Here is a 24,391-nt window from a genome sequence, read left to right as displayed (position 1 = left end):
CAGCTGGGATCCTCTCTGTCTCTCTAAGCCCGGCAACCTTGGCCACACCTATCTCCTCGTTTTGCCCTACCCAGGTGATGGCTTTTTATTAACTAGCATCAAAATACATCAGACCAACCTCCAACTCAGAAGTTAATGCACATAAGAACACGCTCACTCTTCAGCTTTCAAGCAATGCACAAACCCAGTAGGCTAAAGCTTAGTGATGGGATGACAGCGGCCCATAAGTCATGCTCTGTGGAATTCTTTTGCTGTGTCCAATGTAATCTAGGACAAAAATGCCCTCCTGGATGACATGACATAGCTCTTTTTCTTGACCTTGTCAAAGGTCTACAGAATGGCTACTATTTAGCCTCACTCTGTGGGTACCGGAGTATTTACTTGTTGAGACAGACTACTCCAGAATGGAGCTACACAGCCAAGGATAACCTTGAACTCCTGATTGTCCTGCCTCTGCCTCCCATGTCCTTAGATTATAGGCATGCACCACCATATCTGGTTTTACATAGTGCTGGGCATCAAACCCAGTACATGCCTGATGCTCTGCCAACTGAGCCACATCTCCTGCCATCGCTTATTTTGAAGGAAAAAAAAAGCCTCATCTTGCTAAAGCCTTTTTTTTTTTATTAGTATAGCTTCACATGGTCCAGAGAGCGTGTAGGAGGCTTCCCGAAAAGCCTATTACACTAGATTGTAATAAGCATGTAAAAACATCCTTACTGACAGGGTAATTTTTTAACAGTCACATCAAAATATTCTGCTTCAGTGATACTGCATGAAATATATACAAAAATTTAATTCCATGTTTACAGCCTCCGTCTGAGCAGTCTTATTTGTCAGGTCTGCTTAGAGGCATTTTGAAAGAGAATCAACTCTACTGTTAAATGGCACCTTCCTTGTTTCTATGTTATCAGGGCAAGCCAGCCCATATGTGGCCCAGGGAAGAGGAGAGAGGTCTTCGCAAGGCAAACTGAACTCCAAACACACACTCATGTGGCTTTATGAACACACACAACTTAAACATACATAATTAAGTATATATTTCATTATATGTAAACTTATTTAAAATAAATTTTTACTTTATAATTTGTTAATATATTAATCTGGGATATAACTACTGAATTATGCTTGGAAATAGCATGCCTTTAATGACAACAGAATGACATGCAATTATACACATATGTATTTACACATATCAACTAAACTTAAGCGCAAATATTAAGAGTGTAAGGAATCTGATTAGAATAATGCTTGTTTGATGCTTAACCAAGGAAACCTATTTCCCCCGTTTATGGAGATTTAAGTCTGAAATCAGGAGACTGACAGGGCTGGTCTCCCTGGCATCTCATGGTTCTCCCTGAGTTTGTGTCTGTCCTTTCACCTTCTGTTCTTACAGGGACAATGGTCACATTTAGGTAGGGGCTAGCCATGGGACCCTCATTATCTGATTAAAGATCCCATTTCTAAATAATACCTAACATTTATTTATTGAGTAACTAAAGACAGTAAGTGCTTTGATACATTGGCTTGGAGAGATGGCTCAGTGGTTAATAGCACTAGCTGTTCTTCCAGAGGTCCTGAGTTCAATTCCCAGGACATACATGGTGGCTCCCAACCATCTACAACTGTAGTCCCATGGGACCAAATGCCCTCTTCTGGTATGCAGATGTACATGCAGACAAAAAACACCCATATACATAAAATATATAAACATCTTTAAAGAAATATATGCATATGTTAATTAGTTTTTCTTCTACCAATCACAGAAGACAGGCTGTGCTCTTATCAGCAGCATCTATCTCAGATCTGTCCTGTCACTCGTCTGCCCTACCACAAATCTCCCTCATAGTCTCAGCTGTCTTAGTCTCACCCTGTAGTCCAGGCTGGTGTTAAGCCTGGGCTCCTTCTGCATCTACCTCCTATAGGATGGCAGGCCTGCGTCACTGTGCCCAGCTTTTACCCTACTCTATGGAAGTTTCACTGTGCTCATTGTCTACATTAAAGACCTCCAAATCTTCCTTAATTCTTCCCTCTGCCTTTCTCAGGAATAACTCAAATGGTAGCACGGCCTATGTACACCACACAAGGCAAAGGAAATGGGTTGTGGTTTCCACTTTCAGACACCATAGATTTATGTGCTAAGTACAATTATTTTCTGGCAGCTGGCAGTTCTGAAAAGTAAGCTCGCGATAACAATCTTGTAAGAGACGGAAGAAAGAAGAAAAGGGTCTTGATTACAGGGCATAAGAGTGCGTTTTACCTCCTACACTGAATTATTCCGGGCCCTCTTGGCCTCCACCCTTCTCACTCAGCCACTCAACACAGCAGTCAGTCTTACTTTGTACTACAAGGCCCCACCAAGCCTCTGCTCAGAACCCTCCAGAGAGCATTCAGAGAAAAGAGCCAGTCCCTACCACAGCCTCTGGGTTCTGTCCCTGGTACTGCCCTGGCCTCATCCTCTGCCTGCTGAATTCCCCTCCTATGGTGCTAAGCAGCCCTTGGCCCTGTCCCCTTCTCCCTTTTGTTCCTTCTAGGTCTTCACTCAAAAGCTCTCTGCTGGGTGTGGCCTCTTCCAGGAACCCCATTTGACAGTCACAGCTCTGACCCATCATTTCCTTTTGTGAGTTTTAGATCCCAGTATATGCCACCACTGAATCGAATGTGTGTGAGTAGAGTGTGTAAATATCCCTGTGTGTATGCAGGTACATGTGTGTGTGTGTGTGTGTGCACGGGGGACAGAGGATGCTCTCAACTGTTGTTTCTTGGCACCCTCACGTTTTATGTTCTTAGCCAGGGAGCTGAAGCTCACTGAATAGGATAAGCTTCCGGTCAACAAGCCAGGGATCTGCCTACCGCTGCCTCCCCAGCACTCGGATTATGAGTGCTTCACCACCGTGCTTGGCCTTGCACATGGAAACTGGCCTCTAACTCAGCACTTAACACTTGTGCAGCAGCATTTTGCTTACTGAGCCCCCTCAGCCCACAGTGAAGCAGTGTGTTGATTGTCACACGATTACTACAAACCTCACAAGGACAGTGCTTGGTCCACCTGGTTTAGTGTGGAGCCTTAGCATTAGGCCAGTCCCCGACAGAGGAAGTGCTCAACAAATGCTCTGCAAGCTACTCACTCATTCCGATTTGGAAAGAGAGACCCTCCCCACCCAGTTCCCGCCTTCCATCTACTTCACATATCTATTTTATGCCACAAGAAGACCGACAGAGTAAACTAACCTGGGCCCATGGGGACTCACCCAGAGTGAACCACCAACCAAAGAGCATGCATGGGCTGGACCTAGACCCCATACACATATGGACAGATGTGCAGCTTGGTCCTCATGTGCGTCTCCTAACAATGGGTGTAGGGTCTGTCTCTGTCTCTGTTGCCTGACTCTGGATCCTTTTCCCTCCGCTGGGCTGCCTTGTCAGGCCTCAGTGGGAGAGGATGTGCTTAGTCTTGTGACTTGAGGTGCCAGGGTGGGTTGGAACCCCTTGGGGGCCTCCCCTTCTCTGAGAAGAAGGAGAGAGGGAAATGGGGGGAGAGGCATGAGGGTGTGGCTGGGAAGAGAGGAGGGAGGGGGCAGGGATCAGGCTGTCAAATGATTAAATAAGTAAATAAATGGGGGAGGGGAGAAAATAGATACCAGGAATGTTGTTGTGGCTGTTGTTGTTTTGAGGGTTTCTCTGTGTATCCTTGGCTGTCCTGGGACTCACTTTGTAGACCAGGCTGGCCTCAAACTCAAAGGTACTCCTGCCTCTGCCTCTCAAGCGCTGCGATCAAAGACATGGGCCACCACTCAGCCCAAGAATGTATTAAAGCACTTTCAAGAAGTCAATAGGCAGTATGTGGTGGAAATAGTAAGCAAATTCAGAGTTAAATTCAGACTTTCTGCTCTCAGCCTCTAGAATGGAGGACTCTAAGCATCACCAGCCATGCCTCTTTCTACTGGCAATCACAGTGAGCATAGTCAGAGGCGCTTTTAATGTAACATCCATGAAGCAGCTCATCAAGATCAGATTAGAACCCTTAACATTTTGGCACCTCGGCCCTCATACCATCGGAAGTATAACTAAAGACCCAAAATGTCTTTCCATGCCCCAAAGAGCAACACAGACTTCACTTCTCTTGTGAAAGGCAGATACCTTGGTTAGGTTTCTATTACAGAGATAAAGATCATGACCAAAAGCAATTCAGGAAGGACCTGGATTCCACAGCCTGATCATCGTCCATCCTTGAGGAAACCCAAGGCAGAAATTCAAGCAGGGTAGAAACCTGGGGCATGAGCTTAAGCAAAGGCTTTGGAGGAAGGCTGTTTACTGGCTTGCTTCCCATGGCTTTTTCAACCTGTCCTCTTATATAACCCTGCCTATTGTCACTGCCCACAGATAGCTGGGCCCTCCCACGTCTATCACTAATTAAGAAAATGCCCCACAGGCCAGTGTAATGGGGGCATCTTCACACTTAAAGTTCTTTCTTCCTAAATGACCCTGACTTGTGTCAAGTTGACAGGAAACTCAGGGTACAGAAAACTAAAGCTGGACACCTCACATGAGTGAACTGGGAGTGGGTATCTTTGAAAAAGATCTAGCATTATTATCCTAGTTTGGTTTCTTTCACCCAATTTATTTTTTTTTCCTCATGAATTCATTCTTTCATTTGACATCTACGGGATGATTGCCTGGTGATGACCTACACCAAGTTCCAAGGCTATGAAGATAAAGAAGAGACGTAGCCTTCCCTGAGAGGCATGTCTGAAGTGACAAGAGAAACAAAGAGGAGACTAATTCCATTCAGTAAGTGTGAGCTTAGAGGATTAGAAGCATGCCTTTCAGAACAGGAAATCCCTAGCCAACTCTTTCCTGCCACACAGGAGTCCTTCTGGGAGGAAACCGCCCAACGTAAGGGCTTCAGCCCACAGGATGAGGGAGGAGGGCTTCCCAGCAAAGGAAGGAAGGGATTTTCACTGCAGGCAAACATGACTCATGGGCTATGGGAGATCTAGAGCTGGGAGGCTGGGAGGGGAGGAGCCAGAGGACTTCAGATGAGGTCCTTAGATCAGACCTGCATCTTTCAGAAATCTCCCAGGAGGCCAGATGGAGATGGAAAAGGATGCTGGCAGAAGGAAGGAGACCGCTGAGGCCTGGCATTGCAAGCTGCTGCTGTGATGCAGGTGTTTTGAAAGGGGTATTTTGAGATGGCCTAAAGGTGATTAAATTTTCAGCTTTCCCAAATTACCAAGTAATTATGCAAAACAGCTGTCTCACCTCAGCCCAGATTCATAGCCCCTGCCATCTCCTGCACCCAGGATGAAGCTCATGGGAGGGGTGGAGGTTGTGGCCAAGGCTGGGGTCATGAGGACAGAGAGAATTAGACATCTGACCAACAAAACCACACATATTCCAAAGACTGCTCACTGCAGACTCCATCCTCATTGATATGCAACAGGTACGCATTAATATGCAATGCAGTTCCCCTGTGTTCTGTATGAGTTGCATCTCATCATCTCTGGATCCTCCCTGGCTGTTATAACAGTGGTGCTGACTTGCTGTTGATTGAGAAATATTGTGTTTTAGCTGGCATTTACCTCTTCTATTAAAACCATTTAGAGAACCTCTGTTTTTATGGCTTCTTCGTAGTATTCCATTTACCTTATGCTGGGACGGGAGCAGAAGAGAGGGAGGGCCTATCAACCAGGATGATTCATTAAATTCTAATGAATAGAAAAGTGACTGGCTTAAAGCAGGGCAGAGGTGCCTTTTCAAACACACCACTGTGTTGGCAACTCTGGTCAGAGTGCTGGCAACTCTGACCTAAGGGAGCGTAGGAAACAATGGCTAATGGTAGATTCTGCAAAGGGAACACAGTTATTAGGAATCACAGTGACCAGAGCATAGGGAGTGAGGTCATGGCACTGCCCAGGCAGACTGGGCTGCAGGCTATGATTGGTTCCTGAGAGCCCACTCGTTTTTGAAAATCATTTGCTTTCCTCTGAATTCTCTGTGTTTCTTCTTCCCTCTCCTCTGTGAAATAGGTAAGCAAGCTGCTAAGTCTCACTAGGATTTTTGAGTGTGCATTTTCTTTCCTGGGATCTCCTCATTCAATGAACACATGTGCATGTTTCATTTGTTAATTAGTTTTGGGTTGCTCTAAGAAAATACATGAGATAGTCAGCTAAAGCAACAGCAAAGGTTTGGACTGGAGAGGTGACTCGGCAGGTAAAAATGATGACTGCTCTTCCAGGAGAGCCTAAAAGTCCAGCTCCAGAGGATCCAATCCCTTCTTCTGGCCTCTGTGGCATGTACTCTCTCTCTCTCTCTCTCTCTCTCTCTCTCTCTCTCTCTCTCTCTCTCTCTCTCTCTCACACACACACACACACACACCACACATCCTCATCCTCATCATAACCTAACTAAAAAACAGGCGTTAGGCAACCTGCTAAGTCCACACAACCATAGCCCACATGTGCCATATTCAACATCCAGTCCTAACTCAGGTTGCGCATCCTGTTCTGGTCCAGATCAGTTATTTTGCCTAACTTTAGCCTGCCTTCAGCTTCCCTAATCCTCAGACCTTAAACTTGGTCTCATTCAGTATGATGAATTCCACCTGTACCATTCCAAATGTCCAGGCTTGGCTCTGGTCTCACACTCCATGGATCAGCCAAGTCTGGTGAGTCTGTTAGGCCCTAGCCCACCCAGACTCCAGGCTTAGCCCAGGCCATACATCCTGTCTGGTTATCTAATCTGGTGAATTTCCTAGACTCTACCCAACCTATACCATAATCAACACCAGGCATAGCTTGGGATGCACATTTGTGTGTCAGCCTAGCCTGATGAGTCCCTTGCTGGCTTATGCTGGTCTCAAACCTCAGGCCAAGCCTCAGTTTCACACCCTGTGTGCCAGCCTCACCTGGTGAGTGCCTAAGAGCCAGCCCATCTGTACCATCCTCACACTCCCAGGCATAGCTCAGGCAACACAGCTTGCACACCAGCACAAGCAGATGAGCTGTTTGTCCCAATTGGCATTTGTTCTTATTTAGCACTGAATTGGAATCACCCCTGTTCCTCCAACCTAAAATCACCAGTAAGTATCTGAGGGACCAACCTACCAGCTTCTCATATCTGACCTGACTCAGCCAAGCGTGGACAACCAAATCCAGACTTCTAGTCAACACAGGTAACCTAGACCCTCACATCAGACACCAATGAAAGAAGTCCACATGCCAGGCCTCATCACTAAAACACAAACAATATGAGAAGCCAAGGCAATATGCCCCACCCCCGACTCTGTCAGTCTTATAAAAGTGTTCTCCCAACTCCATCAGTCTTATAAAAATGTTCTCCTGGTCTCCGATGAGAGTTATTTAGATGAACCCCAGGATACGGAACTTAAAAGAACATTATGAACCTCATCAAAAAATTTAGAGAGTTTAAAAAGATTAAGCAAATAGCTCAGTGGACTTAAAGAGAATAACAATAAATGTCAGGGTGGTGAAGAAACAAAGAAAGAAACCCAAATGGTGGCAATTCAGGATTTAAAAACTGAATTCAATAAACAGGTACTAATATTGTAGGCAACTGAAGCTACAATGGAGATAGAATTTTAAAACTCGATAACCTATGTAGAAAACTCAAGGGAAAGCCTTTCAAGTAGACTAGACAAAGTAGAGGACTTAGAGATAAAGTAGAGGAATCAGACCACATGGGCAAGAATATTTTTAAAAAGTAATAATTTTACACACACACACACACACCATGCAGAAACTGTCAGACATCACTAAAAGACCAAGATCGTCAAATTATAGGCAAAGTAAATAAGAATCTCAGGTCAGTAGCATAGACTATATCTTCAACAAAATCAAATGAGAAAAATTTCCAAATTTGAGTAAAGACATAAACATACAGATGCAAGGTACATACAGAACTCTATATAGACAAGGTAAGAAGAGAAACTTCTCACAGCTTATTGCACTTACAACATTAAACATTCAGAACAAAGAGAGAGTACTAAAAACTTCAAAAGAAAATACAAGCCACATGGAAAGAAAACCTATCACACTAACCACTAATTTCTCAATAGAAACTTTAAAAGCCTGAAGAGCTTGGAGCAATGTAAAAACTATGAATCCCAACCTAGACCACTTACTATACTCAGCAAAACTATCTGCTGTAGTTGAAGGAGAAAGATATTTTTTCCATATTATAAGCAGGCTAAAATAACCCATGCCTACCAGGAGAATTCTGGAAGCAACACTTAGGCCTGAGGAGAAAAATAAGCATGACTGAAAGGCTATAGAAAGAAAGCAATGAAGCTATAATCACTGAAACACAAAATAAGACTAAGAACACAAACAGTGAAAAACATATGACAAAAAATCAACACAACCTTTCAATAATAACTGTAAATATTAATGTCGTCAGTTCCCCAATCAAAAGGCAGTTTAGTCAAATGGACCAAGAAACAAAATTTCTTTCTGTTGTCTACTAGGAATGTTTTCACCTTCAAAGATAGAAACTACCTTAAAATGAAAGGATGGGGTGGGCAGTATGCCAAACAAACAAACCAGAACAGATAAAGATGGAAACTTCACTCTAATCAAGGGAACAATTAACCAAGAAGACATTACAACCCTAAACATATATGCACCTAACAATGGAACGTTCACTTTTATGAAAGCATTGTATTTTAGGAAAATCACATAACCATCTCAATAGATTCAGAAAAGGTGTTTGATAGAACTCAATATGCCTTTATTATAAAGATCCCAGATGGGGGAAAATAGAATGAACATATCTCAATACAATAAAAGCTATATATGCTTAATTTATGGCCAACATCATCCTAAATGGACTCTAAGTGATCCCATTAAAAATCAGGAACAAGATAGTGCTATTCACTATCCAAACTCGTTTTCAATACAGTTCTTGAAGTACTAGTCAAAACAACAAGATAAGAGAAAGTAATTAGGGAGATAAAGAAATCAAGTTATTCCTATGTGCAGATGATAATATACATTAAAAATCACAAAATCCCACCAAAAAAATTCTATAAATATCAACTTTGAGCAATGCAGCAACATAAAATATCAACTTAGAAAAACCCAGTAGCCTTTCTATACCAACAACAAACACAGAGAAAGAGATCACAGACACAGTCTCGTTAACAATAGCTTCTATGAAAATAAAATATGTAGGAATAAACCTAGCCAAGGAGGGGAAAGACATTTAAATAACTTTAATCTCTGAAGAAAGAGATTGAGGAAGACACCAGAATATGGAAAGATCTCCCATGCTTACTGACAGAATTAATATTGTGAAAATGACCATTCTACAAAAATCAATTCACAGATTCAACCTAATCCCAATCAAAAGCTCTAAAAAATGGGAGAGGGGGTCCTAAAATTCAGATGGAACCACAAAAGACCCCAGACATTCAAAGCAATTCTGTGTGTGTGTGTGTGTGTGTGTGTGTGTGTGTGTGTGTGTGTGTGTAAGGGGCAATAATGTTGGAATAATTACCATAACAGATTATATGCTATTTTACTTAACTACACTAACAAATACAACATTGCACAAAAAAACCAGACATGTAGATCATGGTTGGGAGAGGGAAGAAGGAGCTAAAGAAAGGGGGACAATGGGACAAAGGTTCTATGAAGGGGAAAATAGGAATAATGACAGGAAGTGTTTAAGGAGGGAGGGCAGTAGTAAAGAAAAGGGAGGGGGATAGATAAAGAAAATTAAGGGGGATTTTAAAAGTCCTTTGTTTATTTAATATATATTGCTAAGTTCTGCATGTCTTTAGGTATTAACCTAAGTAAGTGGTCAACGAGGGGATGAAGGAAGGATAGACGCATAGAAGCATGTGCAGAGAAGCTGCCATGGGGTGGGCTGTGCGTGCTCTGCTGGAGGCATCACCTAGAGCCAGGAACCTCTGCATGTTCATATAATATGTCTGAATCAGGGAGGCGAGCTTATTGTATACAGCTGAATAAGGCAGTGGGCTTGTGGTACACAGCAGAACAAGGGGGCTGATCTCTGTCGGGAACGGCCTCAGGCTGCAGCCATCCTGGAAGAGGACGCTGTGGCTGATAGTTCCTGTATCCACTGTCACCATGCACACTGGAACCAGAGGAAGGGTCCACTTCCCTCTCAGCATCTCTAGGGAAGGCTTTGCCACTGCCATCAGTCTGTGGTGCTGAGATCTTTCCAAGTCTGTGATCATGTCAACAACACTTCATCTACTCCTTATGTTGTGGTCCCCACAACATAAAAAATGTGTATATGTGCATATATAGTTTAAATAAAGTGATCTTAATTGGTGTGGCAGTGCTCCCCTCCAAGAGCCATAGGTGACTTAACAAAATCCCAATGCCAAGGCCTTGGAAATATCCCTTCAAGTCATGACAGAGGAATCCAAGAGACTCACCAAACAATACAGGCCATTGGTGTTATTCTTGGCTGCCTAGCACTTGAAGTTAAAGCTAATGACGCCATACACTTTGGACATAGGACGTGGAGCAACTGAGCGGAAACTAACCTGGAAGCTTCCTCCCTAAGCACTAACCCTCATGTATCTAAAAGTGCCAATGCAAGTTGCCAATGGAGAAAAGCAATTAAAAGTCTTACCTAGCTATAAAGCCTTTGAACCCACAAAACTCAACAGCATGGCAAAATATACCAAGGTATATTACCAAGGGTAATAGTGGCATTTATATCTCAGGGATAACCAACACTTAGTTGGACCTAAAGCCTTTCAGTAGTAGGGAATTCGTACCGGGTACTGTAAACCAACTGCTTGAGGCTAGTGAGGTCATGGACCATAGAAGAGAATCCAATACTGTCATGTTCCTAAACCAGTAAAAATTCAAACCACAGTCTAAACACCTACCCTTATGCCCACAGACAGTTCTCACTGCTGCTCTTTGCAGCAGAGACCATTATAGACATCCACAACTGGTCAAAATGCACAGCACAGCTAGCCATGGGATACTCACCTGCAACGGATACATCCACAACACAATAGCTACACCTGAGGCTCAGGGAGCATCATGGAAGGCGGGTCAAGAAAGGTTGTAAGAGCCAGAGGCCCAGGATATTCGCTATGAGATTGTGTCTTTTCTATATGACAGGGAGTTGCACCTGTGAAATCTTAACAATTTTGTCACTTAAACAAGGCAATACCAATTGACATGTCCCCATGGATGGGAAAAATCTTACAAGGTATTCATCTGCCTATGGAGGGTGGTGGGGTTCAGACACTGAAAGTGAAGCAGGCCTAACCTACAAGAATACTACAGGACATCTAAGGAATTCTTATGCCCGAGAAGGAGGATTTGGTAAGAAACGTCTGTTCTAGATATGGTGACCAGGTGGTTTGTTGTTCAAACCACATAATACACACTCAAGGACAAAAGACACAGACACAGAAAACCTCATCTTCCTATCTATTGGGGAGAGGATTCTTGGCCACAAAGCAATGCTTTATTTTTACTTCCAGGTGTGTGTGCACGCACACATATACACACACACAAACACAAATACATACATACAACACACACACACACACACACACATACTTCAATTTAATACCTCTCCCCTTTTTTCTCAGGTAGCCCAAGCCCTCGGATTCACCATGTAGCCAAGCCTGACTTATCTTGGATTTCTGATCCTCCTGCTTCTAACTCAAGTGCACATCACCATAGCCAGCCACCCCAATTAAGCTTCTAATGGTTCTAATATCTGTAATTTTATAGTATCTACATACCATATTCAATAACATGAAATTTGTTCATGCTTTGATGGCTTTGCTAGCTTTTTATAAGCTAACCTTGGTTTGTTAGAATGTGAAACACTTTTTTCCTGATCATAAAGGCCATCTTTAAAAAGACCTCATTAAAAATAATACTGTGTAATATAGACATGACTAAAGAATAAAATGAAAGCCCATAATGGAAGCAGTGGGAAAAAAACTCTAAGTGCCACCAATAGCTTTCAGTGTTCAAAAACAGTGAATTTACATTTTAGACCATTTTGTTTCTTGTTTTATTTAAGACTTTCAGATGTGACCTAGGTTGGCCTGGAACTTGCAGACCTCTGCTTCGGGCTCTCCAGTGCTGAGATTACAAGCAGGGGGCACAGGGTCCTTGACCAGGCCAATTTTACTCGAAGACTTAGAAAACTCCTCAGGGGTTTGTGCAAGCATCCAAGGGTCAAATGAAGCAGCAGCTTGTTTGGGATGCAGTGTGGGATGCAGTGTGCTGCATCCTGAGGTTTATCTAAGAGCTGGAGGTGGGGGGCTTGCTGATAGAACCTCCAGTGTTGAGCCACAAGGCTTGAGGGTCAACCAGGAGTGAGAACTACAGGAGGAAGGGGATAACTGGAAGATGTGAGAGGAATGTGGCCCCATTCTCATCTGGGTCTTACTTAATTTACACCTTCATTCTGGGAAGAAATGAAGCCATCCTTGTGTTGGACAGTTTATGTCAACATGACACAACCTAAGGTCATCTGAGAGGAGGGAAGCTCTATTGAGAAAACGCCGCCATAAGAGTCAGCTGTAGAATAGATAAAACAATCCTGTACAGTAAAAGAACTTCTGGAGGTATCTCCATCCCTGATTTCAAACTGTATTACAGAGCAATCATAATAAAAACGTCATGGTGTTGGCATAGGAATAGACTGATTGATCAATGGAATTGAATTGAAGATCCAGAAATAAACCCACACACCTATGGACACTTGATTTTTGAAAAAGAGCCAAATCCATGCAATGGAAGAAACGCATCCTCAACAAACAATGTTGGTCTACCTGGATTTCTGCATGCAGAAGAATTGCAAATAGATCCATATTTATCATCCTATACAAAACTCAAGTCCAAGTAGATCAAAGACCTTGACATAAAACAAGATATGTTAAATCTAATAGAAGAGAAAGTAGGGAAGAGCCTTGAACTCACTGGTACAGGAGACAACTTCCTAAACAGAATACCAACAACTCAAGTCTAAGATCAACAATTAAGAAATAGGACCTCATGATACTGAAAATATTCTGTAAGGCAAAGGACACTGTCAATAGTACAAAATGGCAGCCTACATATTGGGAAAAGATCTTCACCAATGCTACATCCAACAGAGGGCTAATATCTAAAATATATAAAGAACTCAAGAAATTAAACAGCAACAAACCAAATAACCCAATTAAAAATGGGATATAGAGCTAAAGAGAATTCTCAACAGAAGAATCTCGAATGGCCAAGAAATACTTAAAGAAATGTTCAGTGTCCTTAGTCATCAGGGAAATGCAAATCAAAATGATCCTGAGATTCCATTTTACATCCTTCAGGATGCCTATGATCAAAAACTCAAGTGACAGCACATGCTGGCATGGTTGTGGAGAAAGGGGAACACTTCTTCATTGCTGGTGGTAGTGCAAACCTGTACAAACACTGTGAAAAATCAATCTGGTGGTTTCTCAGGAAATAATTTTACCTCAAGACCTACCACTCCTGGGCATATACCCAAAAGATGCCCAACCATACAAAAAGGACACTTGCTCAACTATGTTCACAGCAGCATTATTTATAATAGCAAGAAATCGGAAACAGCCTAGATGTCCCTCGACCTAAGAATGGATAAGGAAAATGTGGCACATTTACACAATGGAATACTACTCAGCTACTAAAAACATCTTGAAATTTGCAGGCAAATGGATGGAACTAGAAAAATTCATCCTGAGTAAGGTACACCCAAGCACAAAAAGATATGCATGGTATGTACTCACTTATAAGTGGATATTAGCTATAAAGTAGGATAACAATCTACAGACCCAAAGAAGCTAAGTTACAAGGAGGACCCAAGAGAGGATGCTTGAACCTCACTCAGAAAGGGAAATAAAATAGGCATTGGAGATGGGTAGAGGGAGAAAACTGTGTAGGGGAAGGGATGGGGAGGGAAGCAGGGGGATTAGAAATAGAAGGAGAAAGGGCCAGGTGAGAGAATGGAACTCAGAAGCTGGGGATTTGCCAGAGACCTTGGATAGGTGAGGGCCCAGAAAGTCTATGGGAGGAACCCTAGCTGATACTCCCAGCATCAGGAGATATGAAGCCTGAAGTGGCCACCTCCTGTAGTCAGGCAGGACTTCCTGTGGAGGGATAAGGACACCAACCCACCCACAAGACCTTCAACCCCAAATTTGTCATGCCTGCAAGATGTGCAGGGACAAAGCTGGAACAAAGATCGAAAGAATGGCCAACCAATAACTAGCCCTACTTGAGACTCATCCCAAGAGAGAGAACCAATCCTGCTCCCGTCAATGTTACTCTGCCATGCTTTTAGACAGAAGCCTAACATAACTGTCCTCCAAGAGGCTTCACCCAGCAGCTGATAGAAACAGACGCAGAGACCCACAGCCAAACATTAGACAGAGCTCAGGGAGTCCCATGGAAGAGTTGGGGGAACAGTTGAGGGAGCCGGAGAGGTCAAGGACTCCACAAGAAGACCTACAGAGTCAACTAAGCTGGGCTCATGGGGGGCTTACAGAGGCTGAACCACAATCAAAGAGCATACATGGACTGGTCCTAGGTCCCCTACACACATGTAGCAGATGTGCAGCTTGGTCTTCATGTGGCTCTACCAACAACTGGAGTGGAGGCTGTCACTGACTGTAATGCCTCCTTTTGGATTTCTTCCCTTAACTGGGCTGTCTTGTCTGGCCTCAACGGGAGAGGATGTGCCTAGTTCTGCAGTGACTCAATGTGCCAGGGCAGATTGGTACTTATGAGGAATTCAATGAGAAAGAGAGAGGAGGATGGGGGGAGGGGTTGAAATCAGGATGTAAAGTGAATGAATGAATGAATGAATAAATAAATAAATAAATAAATAAATAAATAAATGAAAAGGTCCAGCTGTAAGGCATTTTCTTAATTAGTGATTGATGAGGGAATGCCCAGTGCATTGTGAGTGGCTGATGGTTTTGGATTCTATAAGAAAGCATGCTAAGCTAGGTACATGAAGCAAGCCAGTAAGCAGCATCCCTCCATGGCCTCTGCATGAGCTCCTGCCTCCAGGTTCCTGCCCCGTTTGTGTTCCTGTTCTGACTTCTTTTGGCGATGAACTGCCATGTGGAAGTGTCAGCTTAATAAAGCCTTTCCTCCCCAACTTGCTCTTTGGCCATGCACTAGAGACCCCGAGGCCCCCATCTGCTGGACCTGCTTCTCTGATGCACCCATCTGTGTAGTTTAAACTTGCCTTGATTTATGCCTTGCTTTGCTCTCTAAAACGGAATGCCTTCTCCAGTGACATAATAAATTGAATCGAGCCATATTTATAGTAAAAGGGCAGGTTTGTTGTGGGGGGTGGGGCATCTTGCTGGTGGGTTCACTGATCTCACAGGAGGTCAGTGAAGTCTCAAGGCTGGGCTGGGGTAGGGTTTCTTTAAAGGGGAGTTGGGGGTGGGGGGAGTGTTGTGATGGTAAGGTACTTGGGATATGGCCTTATTTGGTGAGCTCAGGGCCCTGTAGGTGGGTCTTAGGTCCAGTTGTCACTTTGGAGTCCAGAACTCAGGGTCTGGCTTTGCCCAGTGTTTTGCTTGGGCTCCTTGGCAGATGAGAAGGGCAGGGACCTCTTGGTCAAGACTATCTTGCCTTTGTCCCAAACCCTCTGACCTAACAAAAAACTATAAAACTTCATGAAACTGCTTCCATGTTGGAACCTGAAATGTGGGTAACATTAATCTGTGTTCCCAGACCATAGCCACTCAAAATGGCTCCAGAATAAACAATTTTTTTTATTGCCTTTAAGATGAGAGCTGTGTGTTTTGTGTCAACAGGGCACGTGTGCCTCATTTATAGATGTTTTAAGTTCTGATTCTATAGAGATAAGAGTCTAAAATAATTATTGAACATATCCACAGCAAGTTTGAAAAGAACCCATAAGGGCCACACCCACAGTAAAGGTCCTACAACACTGACTAGACCGTCCCACCTGCAGAGAGGCAGAGTGCTGAAGAACCAGACCCAAATGAGCCTGAGCTACTGTTAATGGCCCTGCAAGCCTGCCTCTCCATCTGACCTAACAGCTAATAGGTAAGGCATTTGGAATGTATCAATAGAACACTAACTTCCAACTAGCCCAAGAGCTCAGAATGTCATCAGAGCATATCTAAAACCCAGGCCTGACTTTTCCGCCTACCTGATGTTCCCGAGAATGTATTCGGAAAAGTCCTTGATGGGTGGCCTTGTTTTGTTGCAAATAAAAGGCTCCTGTAAAAGCTTCCACACTGTAACATATTATGGGCTGTAATCAGGTTACACCCATATCCCCAGAGCACGGTCACATGTTTGGCTCAGAATACAATTTCCCTTATTCCTCTTGAAGTGAGAACCATATGTTACATGAATGTCTTTAGGCATTTGTTATTTTTTTCCCCACATAGCTTGTAATTATTTTCTGTGAATTTTGTTTCCAAAGTGTTAACACAGAGCTCTTGACCTCTTTTCTATAAACGGTTGCTTTTTTTTTTTTTTTTTTAAGTTCTGTGGTTAAAACAATGTATAATTGTAAATATTTTAAGTTCAGGTCAGCTGATCTTTCTAGTTAGAGAACTTGTTTTGTGGATAGCCTCTCAGCTTCAAGCTGGGACATTGGTAGTTCCTCTACTGCCTCCTGCAAATGCTGCCCAAGGCTAATTGTTCCTGCTAGTGGCACAGTGAGGGGCAGCCGCTGCATGGCTGCATGTTCCATATCGCAAGACCTCAGCTGCATTTGTTCTGTAGGAAGGGGTCTAATGCACACATTGCTAATGGTTTGTTTACTCTGCGTTAACCATCAATCTGGATGCCATCCAGACAATTGGCTCAGCAGGAGTGCTTGACTCCGGTGTGGCCTTGATGTTTGTGAACCCTCCTACCTGCTATGAGAGAGGGGGACTGATAAGAAGAAGAACGCCAATGCCTCATACCTCAGAGACAAGTCTGGTCACCTGACCATGGGGACAAGCCTGAAGTCTGGATCTTTGTTTTCCTGCTTTCTAAGCTGCTGGTGACAAGATGAAAACAGATCTGAAGGATGTTGAGCTCCTGTCTTCCCAGATTGCTGGGTCTCAGAACAAAACATCTTAAAGATTCAGGTCTTGAGTTTTGCACGTATGACCTGCTTACACTCCCGGTGCTCACAGTAAGTCAGCACTGGCTCTTTGGCATCCAGAGGAAAGGCCCATCTGTGCTCTGATGTGATCCCCAGAGGCAGCAGCGATGGCCCACTGTGGGGAACAGACACTTGATGGACAATCATATCATTGGATGATTACTGGAATTGCTAATGTTAGGTCACTAAACTCTTAATCATAATTCTACGAGGTGAGTACAAAAATTGACCCTTCGTCCCAGATGAGAAAACTGAGCCTTTGTAGAAAAGTTAAGAACTCACCCAGGACCCCACGGAACTAAGTTACAATCCAGTTGTCTTTATTTCAAAGCTCTCGCCCCTTGCTCTCCAGAGCACTCCATCCTGAAAGGGAATTTTAGCATGATGGCACAGATTCTGACCCATCTAAAAAAAAAGTTCAGTCTTATCACGTTGTCACAAACATTAGCTCTAAAAAAAAAAAAAAAAAAAAAAAAAAAAAAAAAAAAAAAAAAAAGCTCTCAATGTTTTCTTGAAGCGTTTTATAGAAATGAGGGCAGTGCGCTTTATAACCAGAGATACCCCAGGTCACAAATCTCACACTTCTCCAGGCTCCTAAATCATACTAGAGGCAGAGAGTTCAGGAAACTCATCCGCTGGAGAGTAAATAGACCCTACAGGTGATGAAATGAGTTAATGATGCGGACTAACTGCCATCATAAAGCCACTCCCGGGAATGCGAGCAAGAAGCCCACTTAAGGAGACCAGGCTCAATTTGCCAAGCCTTCAGAGCATCTCCCATTAAAATCTTGGTCTGAGGTTACATTCAGTGTTTGGTTCACTAGAGCTAATTGAGAACATTCTCTGTGCTCGCCCCGTGTTCTGACTGCTGGTGTGTAAAAAATCCCCTTCCAGGAGGCAGATCCCAGCCCCCTAATGGATTCGGGCCAATTTAGATAGAATTCAGTTCACATCTGCAAGTGAAGGGTGACCTTCAAAAGTCACGGGGGAAGAAGCTGTACTGTGCAGCATGCCCCATCTCTTCCCTGCTTACCCTCAGGCCTGCTGCTAAGCGCAAGTGGAGATGTCCACTCCAGGTGCCCACCCACTGCCTTGCTATGGAATGTGTGTGTTCATGGCTCCACTCACAGAGAACTACAAAGGACAGGCCAGACTAGATCTTCAAGTTTCCCAGGCAAGCCATTGCCCTTCAGAGATCTGTTTTAATTCTGTTTTTCTATCGCTGGTTGGTTAGGAAAAGCCCATGTGCTCTTGCGGCAAGAGCATGGACACCAGGAGTCTGAACAGTTGTGTTTTCCTGTGTGGTGAAGGGCGAGGCACTCTCCCCATGTCTGAGCCCCAGTTTCCTCACTTGAAGCTACAGATAATATCGTCCCTCTGGGATAAGTGTAAAAAAGAATGAGATGATGTATTTGAAAATACATCATGAAACTAGAACATCATAGATATTTAGTCATAATTATTTCAGTTTTGGCTACAGTGAAGGCTCGGTGATGGAATTCCATTTCCAGGATTCCTGGGGAATCACCCACCACCACCTATACCTCTACCTCCAGGGGCTCCGACACCTTCTAGCCTAAAGGGCATGTGCGTATCTGCGAGCGTGTTCAATTACCCACACAGATACACACACATACACACAACTGAAAATAAATGATGTGAGCCAGGCAGTGGTGGCGCTGTCCTTTAACCCCAGCGCTTGGGAGACAGAGGCAGGTAGATCTCTGTGAGCGTGAGGCTAGCCTGGTCTACAAAGTGATTCTAGGACAGCCAGGGCTACACACAGAGAAACCCTGACTCAAAATGTGTGTGTGTGTGTGTGTGTGTGTGTGTGTGTGTGTGTGTGTGTGTGTGTGTTTAAATAACCAAGCCTAACTCCAGAATTTTCTTTTTACATATTAGGCTCAGATTTACTGTGAGTATAATCTTATTTTCATAATGTGTACAAAAAGCTTTGACACAAGGACAAAAGTCCCTCAAAATATCCCAAGTGTCTGTAGCCCATCTTTCCTTAGTCCCTGTCAAGGAAGAAGTAGCAGTCAGGTCTCAAAGAACTAAGATCAGGTACACCAAGAATATTTAAGTGCTTGTCACTATGGTATCGGCTGCTACTATTCAGTGGCTATTTTTACACTAAACAACTCAGAGTGCAGAAAACATCCTGTGTTTATTCTTTGTCTATCAAATCCCTGCTCCCTGTGCATCATGGTCATGTAGCATTATATTATTGCAAGTGGCTTTCCACAGTGCTTTCTTTTACCACAGTAGAAGAAGCAGAAATCTGCTGCCCCTGGCCAAGGACAGCATGCTAGGAAAACTGCTGGATAAAGTTGCTGATTGAACACAATACTTGATAGAAGAAGAAGAAGAAGAAGAAGAAGAAGAAGAAGAAGAAGAAGAAGAAGAAGAAGAAGAAGAAGAAGAAGAAGAAGAAGAAAACTAAAAGCCCTTCAAGAGAAGGAAACATGAGCTGTTTCCTGCCTTCTTGGCTGAGGAATCTGGTCCAAAAGATAATGTCTATTTTGAATTTGGGCTACCAGTTCGTCTAACAAGCAGCCAACGTTTCTTTGCTGATTTACAGTTTCTCAAGCAGTATCTATCTTTCTTGCAGCTGGCTGGGTAAATGCTGTGCATTATCGAGCTCTAATCACTCTTCAGTCGCTGTAGTATGGAAGGTTCTGATTAGACTATCTATCTGTAAGTAACAGGCAGGCAGGCAGGCAGCCATGCCACCGCGGGCACAGATTCTGCCATGTGAACACCGACAGCATTGAATTGTCACTTCTGGGCAGGTATCTGAAGGTGGTGTCCTTTCCTTGTCTGGCTATGTGTTAAGACTGTAGCTCTCCATTGGGCCAGATGGTGCACCGAACAAAGGAGCGTCGCCCACTCCACCTGGAAAGGGGTCAAGAGATTAAAAACAAAACCAAGACAGCTCAAAGGGGGAGAATGGGCCACCATGATCTGATGGGACTTGTTTTCAGTGCAGAGAAAAAGTGAGAAGGACCAGACCTTGGAGACATAGCGAGGTCTGATCTCTGGGTATGTCTGTGAGAGTATTTCTGGAAATGATTAACCGAGGAGGAAAATCAACCCTGAATGTGGGTGGAACCGAACCAATCCATGAGCTGGAGATGGAAACTTAAAAAAAGAGGAAGAGGAAAAAAAGCCAGCAGAGTCCCAGAAGTCCCTGCTCTGTGTGTCCTAATCCATGGAAGGGTCCCAGGCATCCGTTCTCACCACCATAAACAACCCTGCCATGCCTTCCCAGCTGTGACCCACTGCTACATATGGAGCCCTGAGCCAAAATCCTTCTTGCCTTAAATACAACACACACACACACACACACACACACACACACACGAGACAGAGACAGACAGAGAGAGCAATTTTTTGATCCAGTAGTCTTACTTTTGGGTACATATCCAAAAGAAATGAAAAGGTTGGTCAGTTGTGGAGAGACGTAGACAGTTGAATTCCGGTCTGTAGGGAGGCAGACAGATCCATTGCAAACTAAGGACCTCTTCAGGTCTCAGCTGCCAAAGACCCTGTCCAGTAGGAAACACTATAAGGGCATCATGAGTGGCTTGTTGAATGTTCATCGGGAGACTAAATCCAGCAGCGAGGGAGAAAGATGTGGAAAGATTCTTCGAGGGCTACGGACGGAGATCGGAGATATTGATCTGAAAAGAGGATTTGGCTTTGTAGAATTTGAGGACCCGAGGGATGCAGATGATGCTCTCTATGAACTTGATGGAAGAGAACTTTGCCGCCAAAGGGTTACTATGGAACATACTCGGGCTCGGGCTCCCACCATTTTAGTAGTCACAGACCTCGAAATAATAGAGACGAAATGCCCCACGTGTAAGAACAGAAAACCGACTTATAGTTGAGAATTTATCCTCAAGAGTCGGCTAGCAAGATCTCAAAGATTTCATGAGACAGGCTGGGGAAGTAACCTTTGCGGGTGCATATTGACCTAAATATAAACTAAATGAAAGCGTAAGTGAGTTTGCCTCTTATGGTGACTTAAAGAATGCTATTAAAAGACTTTCTGGAAAGGAAGTAAACGGAAGAAAAAAATCAAACTAATAAAAGGCAGCAAAAGGCACAGCAGGTCAAGAAACAGGTCACGATCTAGGGACCAGGAGCTCCTCTGGGTCCCATAGCCGGTCCTGTTCCCGTAGGATCAAGTCTTACAGCCGATGAAGGAGCAGGAGCCGGAGCTGGAGCCAGTCTCGTTCTGGTAGTAGGTCACCTGTGCCTGGGAAGAGCCAGAAACGTGGTTCTTCGGGTAGATCTAAGTCTCCAGCATCTGTGGATCGCCCGAGGTCCCAATCTCGGTCCAGGTCCAGATCAGCTGACAGTGGCTATTAAATTGTCAATAACTTGTCCTGGGGGCCTTTAAAAAAAAATCCCAAACCATACTTGCTAAAGATTCTGTGCTTTTCTGTGTGTGCGTTGGGGGGGGGGGGGGCGGTGGTGGATTTGGAAGGGGGTTGGGCTGGATTTCTTTGTAGATGTGGACCACCAAGGGGTTCTTGAAAACTAATTGTATTAAATGTCTTTTGATAAGAAAAAAAAAGTTTGCTAAGAGACACCTGCACCCCATGATTATTCACTGCAGCATTAATCATAGCCACCAAGATATGGGCTCAACCTAAATGTCCATCAGTGGGTGAGTAGGTTAGTAAAATGGACTACCATTCAACCTTTAAAAGGAAATCCTGCCATTTCCAACAACACAAAAGATCCCGGAGGACACTGCATTAAGTGAAATAAGCCAGGCACACAGGAATCAGTATCCTATGTTCTCACTTATCTAATGGAAGCAAACTCATGGACGTAGAAGGTGGTCACCTGCACTGAAGGGGAAAGAAGAAAGCAGACACCATTGGCCAAAGAGACACAGTTTCATAGACATGCGGAAGTTCTGGAGGTACGTTACTCAACAAGATGACTTAGCAATAGCATGTGATTGACAGCTTCCAAGAGAGAGATCTTAAACACTTTCATCACATGAAAAAACATATAGGAAGCCGGGCATGGTGGCGCACGCCTTTAATCCCAACACTCGGGAGGCAGAGGCAGGCGGATCGCTGTGAGTTCGAGGCCAGCCTGGTCTACAAAGTGAGTCCAGGATGGTCAACGCTACACAGAGAAACCCTGTCTTGAAAAACAAAAAACAAAAAAGAAAAAAGAAAAAACATATAGGTACGGTGATGATGTAGCACCTTGACTTAATAATTTCACAATGTACACATAGACCAGGATAACACATTGAACTCTGTAAGTACATGCAATTTTGTCAGATAGAACTTGGTAAGTGTGAAAAACCTTACTCTGTAAATTGGGGGGGGGGGGCGTTTGAGACAGGGTTTCTCTGTGTAGCCTTGACTGTTCTGGACTCACTTTGTAAACCAGGCTGGCCTTGAACTCATAGCAATCTGCCTACTTCTGCCTCCCTGTGTGCTGGGATTATAGGCACGTACCACCACTGCTCCTGGCTTCTTAGTCTATAATTTTATGGGTCATAGAGGTGATTATTTTTTCATGGTTCAATTTCCCCTTCTCCACTCTTTCTCTAAGCACTGCTTGTTTGTACTTTTTGCTTGTTTGTACTTTTTGTTCATTTTCTGGTGGTGAATCCCTCCCTCTCATATGCTTGAACACCACTTTTGTATTTTAACAAACATTTCTCCACACAAGGTTGCAAATATTTTTCTTAGTATGTCATTTTTCTTATGCTTTGTATATCTGTATGTTTAATCTACACAAAGGAATTGTTATCCCATTTCTTGACCAGGACCTTGTACAGGTCAGAATGTTCTTGCCCACGGCACTAGGACTTCACCAACCTGAGTATTTATTATTTACCCTCTAAGTTTTGCTAATTGTTTCTTCAATATCTCCTGTCTCTAGCATTATGTGTACAGTGGTTTTTCCCTCTCTAAAGACTGACCACACAACCATTAATAATTTGTTCTTTTTGTGTTTTTCATATATTTGGAATCTCTTTTGCTTTATATATGAAAGTGAGGCTCTAATGTCATTCTTTTTTTTTTTTTTCAAAATGGCCTATCAATCTCCCCAGCATTGTTTGTTAAATGATCTACTATAGATACTTAGAAATGCACTAATTACTTAGGAATCAGTGAGTCTGTTTCTGGTGGGTCATTTTTTTTTTCAATACAGAGGCAAAGCCGGAAGGACCAAGCCTCTGAGACGCAGTGAAGTCTGAAATCATTGTCACACTGACCCTACAGAGCATGGGGAGGGCCTAGAAACAGGGGGACAGAACCTAAAAATGTAAATCAAGTGTCTATGAGATTCAAAAAAATGTTTTCCTCTCAATTTCCCTTTGATGGGGCTGGTTTTAAAATCAGAGCTCAGAGCAATGATTATACATAAATTATACATACACTTAAAAATTCCTTTTTTATACTAGTCCATGCTAGTTTTCCTCATAAATAATGTATTAGGAAGAAAGATTTCTCTAGTACAATCATTTGTCCTTAGTTACATGGCAGATTAAACGCTCAGTTTAGATGGAAAGAACCAGCACAGGAAAATTTTTCCCCTTGAGGTAAAAATAGAGGGATGTTATACACACACACACACACACACACACACACACACACACAAACACTCCTTCAGTAGGATCTGGCTACTAGGATCTGACTGGCCACTGACAAGGTTTGTTTTAATGACCCTGAGGACAGATTATAGATTCTCTCCGAGTAACTGGTTCCAAACTGCTATGGTCTCCATTAAAATGAAATCTCCCAGGCAGCAATTGAAACGGTTCCTCCTTTAAACCAAACCATCTGACTACTTGGTGGTGGCTTTCCTGAGGCCCTTGTTCTTTTTTTTTTTTTTTTTAATTTATTCAAATTACATCTCAGTTGTTAGCCCATCCCTTGTATCCTCCCATTCCTCCCCACCTCCGGCTTCCCCCCCCATTCCCCTCCCCTATGTCTGTGACTGAGGGGGACCTCCTCCCCCTGTATATGCTCATAGAGTATCGAGTCTCTTCTTGGTGACCTATTATCCTTCCTCTGAGTACCACCAGGCGTCTCCATCAAGGGACATGGTCAAATATGGGGCACCAGAGTTTGTGTGAAAGTCAGATCCTTCTCCACTTAACAGTGGAGAATGTCCTGTCCATCGGCTAGTCTGGGTAGGGGTTCGAAGTTTACTGCCTATATTTTCCTTGGCTGGTGCCATAGTTTGAGGAGGACCCCAGGGC

The 24,391-nt window shown here is 43.5% G+C and overlaps 1 pseudogene; it reads left to right on the top strand.

Annotated features, from left to right (window-relative positions):
- Nucleotides 1-20,736: 20,736 nt before the first annotated feature.
- LOC127206435 (serine/arginine-rich splicing factor 5-like) lies at nucleotides 20,737-21,519 on the top strand (annotated as a pseudogene).
- Nucleotides 21,520-24,391: the final 2,872 nt, after the last annotated feature.

This window comes from Acomys russatus, chromosome 23 (assembly GCF_903995435.1).
Source record: "Acomys russatus chromosome 23, mAcoRus1.1, whole genome shotgun sequence".
Taxonomy (NCBI): domain Eukaryota; kingdom Metazoa; phylum Chordata; class Mammalia; order Rodentia; family Muridae; genus Acomys; species Acomys russatus.
This window is presented reverse-complemented; position numbering and strand designations above follow the sequence as displayed.